The sequence below is a fragment of the Sinocyclocheilus grahami genome, unplaced genomic scaffold (genome assembly GCF_001515645.1).
Source record: "Sinocyclocheilus grahami isolate Dianchi unplaced genomic scaffold, SAMN03320097.WGS_v1.1 scaffold149.1, whole genome shotgun sequence".
Taxonomy (NCBI): Eukaryota; Metazoa; Chordata; class Actinopteri; order Cypriniformes; family Cyprinidae; genus Sinocyclocheilus; species Sinocyclocheilus grahami.
Window position 1 is genome coordinate 1954268 of NW_015505328.1, and position 8274 is coordinate 1962541.

General features: G+C 34.7%; 1 long non-coding RNA gene across 1 annotated transcript; it reads left to right on the forward strand.

Moving 5' to 3' along the window:
* The first annotated feature begins 4373 nt into the window (after positions 1-4373).
* On the forward strand, positions 4374-6056 carry LOC107592088 (uncharacterized). The gene is made up of 3 exons (XR_001609940.1): positions 4374-4452; positions 5627-5673; positions 5913-6056. It is a non-coding gene; the product is annotated as an uncharacterized lncRNA (long non-coding RNA).
* Positions 6057-8274: the final 2218 nt, after the last annotated feature.

Consider the following 8274-nt stretch of genomic DNA (forward strand, 5'->3'; position numbering starts at 1 on the left):
AATGTTAGCGGTAAATTATCAAAAACATGGAAGTATCATGTGGTAGTATCTTAAGGAAGTGCCTCGAAGTAAGTCTAATCATGCTTACCCCAACCTAACCATGTCAGTCCTGTGAGATCCAGAGTCCCCTGCTCGTTTCCTCTCTTGTCTCATGGAGGAGCCACAGAGTGATGGAGAACTGCCTGGGCCTACTGAGCCAGAGCTAAAAGACTTTCATTAGTACCACTTTCCCATGAGGAGGGTTTGGGGATAATTACCAATTAGAGCAACCGTCAGTGTGTGTGTGTGTGTGTGTGTGTGGATTGTGGGAGTCTGGTTACCACTCAGCGCAGACAGCCGTATAGGGCTGTGTGTTAAATATGGAAAAGACTTTAATCTAATGCTTGAGTCGCTCTCTGCAATTGCTTGTCAGTTTTGTCAGCTAATTATAAAGTAGCCACATTGTGTGCTGATTTGTCCTTCCAACTCTATAACTCCCTGTTCTTCTCCCTCAATCCCCCCTCCTGTTCTGCACAACGACTTTTATCCCACCTCTCTCCGCACATTTTGTTTTCTTTTTGAAGAAGTTTGTCTGTAAATTTACTGCTCACTGTGGGAGTGTGTTCAAGTGGTTTTGCTCGGTCTCTTGGGGTGCAACACAATGTTGCTCTTTTGATGTTAAACGTACTCTTTTCATGCTGCGGTTCAATAGAGGCTAAGAATCTTACAGCGCAAAGTATCATTCTGACTTTATTTCATTTTCCCCTGCATTTAGTTCACAGGAGTCTTTGGATAAGCCTTCATAACTAAATATCTTGGCTGAAGTCGCTCTGAATATGGGCAAATTCCAACTGGCATTTTCAAAATTGAGCAACTTAATCCCCTCACCCTTCACCATGGGCCCTCCAACAAAGTGTACACATGACAGTCGCTTTAAGGAAGTCATTTTTGCCATATATAATCACAGAACTCTGGCCAGTGTCTTCTTAGTCCTTATTTCGTAAACCTGAGGTAATTTAAGAACTTCACCTATATTTTAAAACTCTGTTGCTCTCGTACACTCAATCCTACAAGTGAATATTTCTTACATGTTTGCTTACCAACATGGAGAGATGTATGCAATTTGGAATAAATTTGAATTGAAGATGCCAGTAGGCAGTATTCGACACAAATTTATTTAATTATTTATTTATTTTGTTTATTTAAAGCTTTTTATTGTAATGTTTTAAATTATTTATTATAACAGCTATATAAATCCCAACATAGACAGTAGACAATTTGAAATCAATTTTGAATAAAAATTGAAATTGCTGTATTTGACACAATTTTTTTTATATTTGACCATCTAACTCTAGCACTCTCAATTCTAAATTCTATTCTTTAAAAAAACACAAAAAAACACTTGCTTTCTAATCTTTTTGTGTTCTATCTGTTTTCTTTTCATTTATTATACAATTAACAAAAGCAAAAAAGACCTAACACTAGTTTGCTCTTCTTTTTCTATTCTATTGGTTTTCTTTTTATTTATTATATTATTTTAAAAAAAAAACCTTGCTACGTGTACTGTGTTAAGATAACTGAGACTTGTTATAGCACTTGTATATCATTGCTCTTTTGTTGATTTTGATTGTTTCCATTGTCCTCATTTGTAAATCGTTTTGGATAAAAGCGTCTGCTAAATTACTAAATGTAAATGTCAAATAGCACAGAAAGGGTGATCTAAATATATGCCGCGTTCTCTCTGACATGGCATTGGTGAGTTTTAAGGTTAGGAAACCATCATGTGAATTCTCATTACCAGATCAAGACGAGATTACAGAGATTACAGCCGCTTCAGATTAGACTATTCCGGATTTTGGATGCGATTAATCGCGATTAATCATTTGACAACACTAATTTATTTCTTTTAAATATAAAATCTTACCCCAAACCATTGTGGGGATTCAGCGCTGTTTATGTTTGATTTTAGTTAACATGGGAAAAAATGCATATTTTAGTACCTTTTTTCCTCAGTGACAAATGATAGCCATGAACTGCCCTCATTCCTCTGCGGAGGCAAGAGCGCTGGAGAGATGGAGGGAAAAACACAATGGTAAGGTAACAATAGCCTTGAAATGAGCAGCTTAAGGGCTTAGGCAGCATTAGAAACAGCACATTTTCTCCCAATAAAATGTGCACTCCTCTTACAGGACTCCAGCCTCCCATCCCTGAACAAAAGGGATTGTTGACTTGTTTATTTATTCATCGGCCCTCTGCTGCATGAATTCATCACACGGAGAGGCAGGAAATCAACAGAGAAAACTCAAGTAGGAGACCTTGCAGAAGATCAGAGCGGCGAAACGCCTGACAAATAAGCTGTTTACTTCTTCAAGTCTGCACTTGATCGCATTTATGGCCTTGCTCTTTATTTCTGCTCTTATGCGTTCACTTTCCATGCTTTGTTTTCTGTACTTAGCGATTGCTGAGGGGAAAGGAAAAGGACAAAAAGATGCGGGAGAGCAGGGGCAGCGAAGGACTAACAAGATAAAGCGAGCAAACAGGCAGAGGAAGTGTCAAAATACAGGGAATATCCCAAATACTCTTAAAAGATTTGAAGATGTCTCGAAAGATGCAGGGTTCACGGAGAAGTCAAGGGAGGCAGAACACAAAAGATAAAACGGAGCTGGCGGCAAGGCAGACCGAATGGCCTCTATTTATATAGGCGGAACACATCTCTTTTCAGAGAGGGTTTAAGGTTTTTTTTTTTTGGTTTTCTCTGTTCTTTCCCTCTTTTTCAAGAACAATATGTCTCATGTCCTCTCTGTTTCCCTCCAACAGGAGGATTAATGCAAAACTTTGCAGTTTAAGGACAAGAAGAGTCACTCTCTGCTTTCTGTCAGCTGCATAAAGCCACATAAAGTGGCACTCCTCAACTGGATTAAGAGGTTGTGGCAGAGGCTTTGACTTCACCTGCTTGGGTAGACAAATGTGTTCAGTGAGAGAAGTTTGGTTGTGACAGAATACACAAGAGATGCCTCCACTTTTCTAAGCTTAGATTCATGACTTTGCAAAAAAAAAATGAAAAAGAGATGACTTTTTTCCTTTTTGGAATTAATTTGAATACTTTCAGTTAACATTTTTGTTTTAGTAATTTTGTTATGTGCTTTTGCCATTTTTATTAGTTTAGTTTAGTTGACAAGGCAACATTTTAATTTAACTGTAATATTTATATAAATGTTCATGTAATATATTTTATTTAATTTCACTTTAATTACTGAAACTATTATTATATTATTATTACTTATTAGTTTAATCATTTTAGTTAACAAAAACAACACTGATTAAGAACAACACCTGTAAAACTTGATAAGTTAAGAATACTCAAAACATTCGTGGAAACTTATTGTCTTAAAATATTTGAATTAACAAACTCAATTTTTTTAAGTTAGTAGAGCTTAACATTTTTATGACAAGTGGGGCGGTGCTGAGAGCCATGGGAGCCAAGCCAAGCCAAGCCTCCCTTCCATGATCCCACTCCACTCATCACAAGGACAATTATATATAACTTGCTTCCATTAACAGCACATTCATTCAGATCTTTATAGTTAAGTGCTAGATAGCAACGGCACACCGGCACATACTAATGTAGTTATCTTACAGACTCACAGTTCTTGCAAATAATCAAACAACATGCTAAATAAAATGTCTTGAATTTTTGCTGTCCATTCTTAACCTAACCACAGGCTCTACTCTTCACCACAACCGTAACACTACAAAACCAACATAACAGAAACCTATGTAAATCCTAACATAACACAACATTTAAGTACTAACTTATGTCTCTCTATGTTAATCTTGTGTAAAAACACACAAAATAACACTTAATTTCTACATTTATTTTCCTTGTTGTCTGATGCAAAGCATGCTGGGAACTAGAAAACGCAATAATTTTAAGTTCACCTTACTACAACAACATTTTAAATTTACAGAACTTATTTCAATTAAGTCCAATTAACTTTCATTATTATTTGAGTGAAGTTAACTCATTTCATTTAATTAATTTCACTGTTCGGTTTTACAGTGCATGAGGGTGAGTAAATGATCATTTTTAGGTCTAATTTTCATTTTTAAATGTAGGTAAGCTATAAATGTCCCTACAATTAACGATTGGTCGTGATATGACTCCTGTGAACAGTTGTAAGCACTATGGCTTCCCCGAAATTTACAGTAGTTGCAGAATCCTCAGTTACCAATTTTCAGTGTGTGTATCTATTATTCTGGGGTCTTTTGTCTCTTCAGCCTTTGGCAGTGTCTGAGCTCTCGTTCTGCTTTCCCGTCAGCTCCTCTGTAATCCCATGGATGAGTGGAACCGCTGGAACAGGGAGCCGTGTAGCATGGAGCGACGCTGGTTTGCAAATTGTCACACAGACAGACTGATCCAGCCTTGCTGACAAATTGGACTTTTGTGTGACCAATGTTCTGTGTCTTTGTGGGGTGCGTATGTGTGTGTGAGAGAAAAAGTATAGATTTGTGTCAGTTATTTAATTAGTCAATCAGCAATAGCTTTTAATCCAAATGATGTATTTGTGTTATAACTACAGTATTTAGCATGATTTTTGTAGTGTTATGAAATCTTATATGAAGGCAACATGAAGTGGCTCTTGCAGCAGATCAGGTTTTCAAACTTTTTAACTTTTTAACTAAATGTGTGCACACAATTAATGTTAGAAAATTTTGCATAAAAATAAACAATATCACAGAAACATTTATTTGTAAATTGTCAACAAAATACAATACGATAAAATATTTATTGTAATTTTCACAATAAATATAATTTCAAAGCGACATGCAAAAACATATTGCATTGAAATTTTTAATGTCTACACTACCATTCATTAAGATATTTTTTGGAAAGAAATTGATACTTTATTCGGCAGGGATGCATTCAATTAATTAAAAGTGACACTAAAGACATTTATAATGTTGTAAAAGATTTCTATTTCAAATAAATGCTGTTCTTTTGAACTTTCTATTCATAAAAGAATCCTGAGAAAAATGAATCACGGTTTGCACAAAAATTTTAAGCAGCCCAGCTGTTTTCAACATTGATAATAAGAAGAAATATTTCTTAAGCACTAAATCAGCATATTATTACAATGATTTCTGAAGGATCATGCGACTCTGAATACTGGAGTAATGATGCTGAAAATTCAGTTTTGTCATCACAGGAAAAAATTGCATTTTAAAATATATTAAAATAGAAAACAGTTATTTTAAGTTATAGTAATATTTCACAATATTACTGTTTTTTCTGTATTTTTGATCAAACAAATGCAACCTTGGCAAGCATAAAACACTTCTTTGAAAAACATTTTTAAAATCCCAAACTTTTGAATGGTAGAGTATTATATTTGTTTTTGTAAGTTAAGTCGACATCCCCAAAACAACATTTTGTCACATATTTTTATTTTCTCACATTTTCTGTGACCTCTGGAACCCAGTTTAAAAACTCCTGCTCTCTCATTTTTACATTTCCAGTCTGACTCAACAGTAAGTGCTCAAAAAATGGAGATAAACCGTAAATAAGGCAGTTACAATATTTCTTCCCAGTATTGGATTGAGTCATGGTGCTGTATCTTTGATATGCCTATGCTTTTTATCACTGCAGGTTTTACAGTCACTGCGCGCTGCTTGTGAAGACATATGTCCTTCCAGGTAATTCTTCATGTGGAATTATATGCTATATTCTGAATGCTGTGCCTACGGCTAAATTCAGATCAGACATATGTCTACATATGCAAAATGTAATACAAAAATTACTATATATAACAATTCAGTAGAGTTATTTTAAAGCCATTTTATTTTATTCAGCCTCTCTCTTCCTATCTTTTCTCATCCTAAACCCCTAAATCTCCCTCTTCTTTTCCTCCACTTTTACCATTTTTTTTTTAAAGTTTTCTTCAAGAGGATAATGCCATGAGGCTGTTCCATTTCTGTCAGCTTTGGACATGGATCAGTGGCTTTGTGTTTTCCCATCATCACAAAGATGAATAAACAACACGGAAAAGAGATGTGGAAGATGACAGACACAAGAGAATCTCGCACACGTCCAGATCCAAGCCCTAATGTAAGACATGTTATTAGTCGCGGGTTTCACAACCTCAATATGTGTGTCTGTTTTCAAATGTCTGTCGTACATTTACATGTTTTTATTATGATCTGAGCGGCAGTTTTCTTTATATTCCCGCTCGACTATAAATTGACATGTCTGTCAGTACAACAATTTACTGTGCTTGACGTCGATTCGGTGTTTGAGGATTTGTGTGTGTGTAAATGTGTGTACTGATCTTAAACCTGAGGTGTCTGTTGAGGATTGAAGGGGGTACAGTTAGCATCTCCCAAAGGCAAATAAAGAGACGCGGCTGATTAATCTAATACAGGTTAATTCATGAAGGAGATTCTCAGAGTTTCCAAACTGATCCAGGATCAGACTGTGCAAATGATCACTGATACAGTAAATTCCTTACTGAATTCAGATGTACTCAAAACTAAGCTCATTTTAGGTAGGTTAGCTGTAATCTAACAAGAAGATAATTAACTGTTAAAATGTCATGTTGGCAGTAATTGAAAAGCACTTTACGTGTCTGTACAGGTAATGTATAGCACACCCACGCAAGGACGCCAGCCATTGTGGTAATCAGTCCTCAATCTACTGGTGTCACGTCCCTTATTAATGTTCGTTGGGCTTAATGTATTAAAGTCATCAGTTAGTTCAGGGTGTCTTAAAAGGATATTGCACCCCAAAATGATCTTTATGTAATTTAAAATCGGAATGAATTTCTTTCTTCTGTGGAACACAAAAGAAGATATTATGAAGAAAGTTTCCACATTTTGGTCCAAGCAATGAAAGTCAATGGGGTCCAAAAAGAAAATCACAATGAAAAAACCACTAAAACAATTTTTTTTAAATGTCGTCTTTTGTGTTCCACAGAAGAAAGTCAGTCATACAGGTTTGGAATGACATGAGGGTGATTCATTTTTATTTTTGGGTGAGCTATCCATTTAATTTATATTTAAAATTTAACCATGTTTTATTTTAGAGATTGTTTTTTAGTATATCTGTGTGACCTTATCTGGGGGCATTATTATTTGTATTGTTATTATTATTTGTATTGTTATTATTATTAATATTATTTTACCAGTCCTGACTCAATTTAAAAATCATTCTAATATGCTGATTTTGTGCTCAAGAAAAAAAAAATATTGTTATTACATACATTTGTGCTGCTTAATATCAAAACAATGATGATATATATATACATATATATATATATATATATATATATCATTTTGTTTATATTTTATAAGTACTTTTCTTTAGTACTGACTGTCTAGTTGCAAGTGATGCAATTGGATCTGTTTGCACAGACAGTGTAGGCTGCATCAGGTGTATCTACAGTACATCGGTTGCTATAGTAGTGATGTAACACCTGCACGATACCAAGAGACTTTTTCATTCAGTACAACAAGTGAGAGTAGCTGTCAGTGTGGAAAGAGAGAATGGAAAACAGGAATATCTCGTGTCCTTCATGACATCTCGCTGTGGTGCATGAGACTACATAAGCGAGGCATTTTATGCATTCATGCATAAAATGTATCCAATGTCACTGACACTTTCACTCAGTCACCTAATAGTCAATGCCACATATTTCACAACATGAGGAAAGAGTAGTGAAAATAACATCTGAAATGTTGCATGTTATGACCTGAATGACTAACTAAGCTCAGACTAAGACACAATGTGAACAAAAAATGTAATTAAACTTTAGACCAATAAGAACATGAAATGTGTGAACTTTTTAAAATAAAACAACAACAACCAAACATGTACTACTGTTCAAACGTTTGAGGTCAGTAAGAGTTGTATTAATTTATTTATTGTTTTAAGAAATTAATACATTAATTCAGCAAGCATGAATCAACTCAAACTATATAAAAATAGAAAAGTGTTGTTTTGAAAGATAAAACTTTACAATGTAACTGTTTTACAGTATTTTTAATCAAACAAACGCAGCTTTGGTGAGCTTAAGATACAACATTTAAAAAAACATTCAAAACCTCATAATTCAGATTTTTTTCTTGCAATTCTGAGAAAAGGATTGTGAGACATAAACTTGCAGTTATTAAGAAAAACCAGTCAGAATTCTGTGTTGTATCTCACAATTCTGACTTTGTTTCTCATATATTCTGAGAAAAAAAAGTCAGAATTGTGAGATACAAACAGAATTGTGAGATAAACCTCAGTGGCAGAAAAAA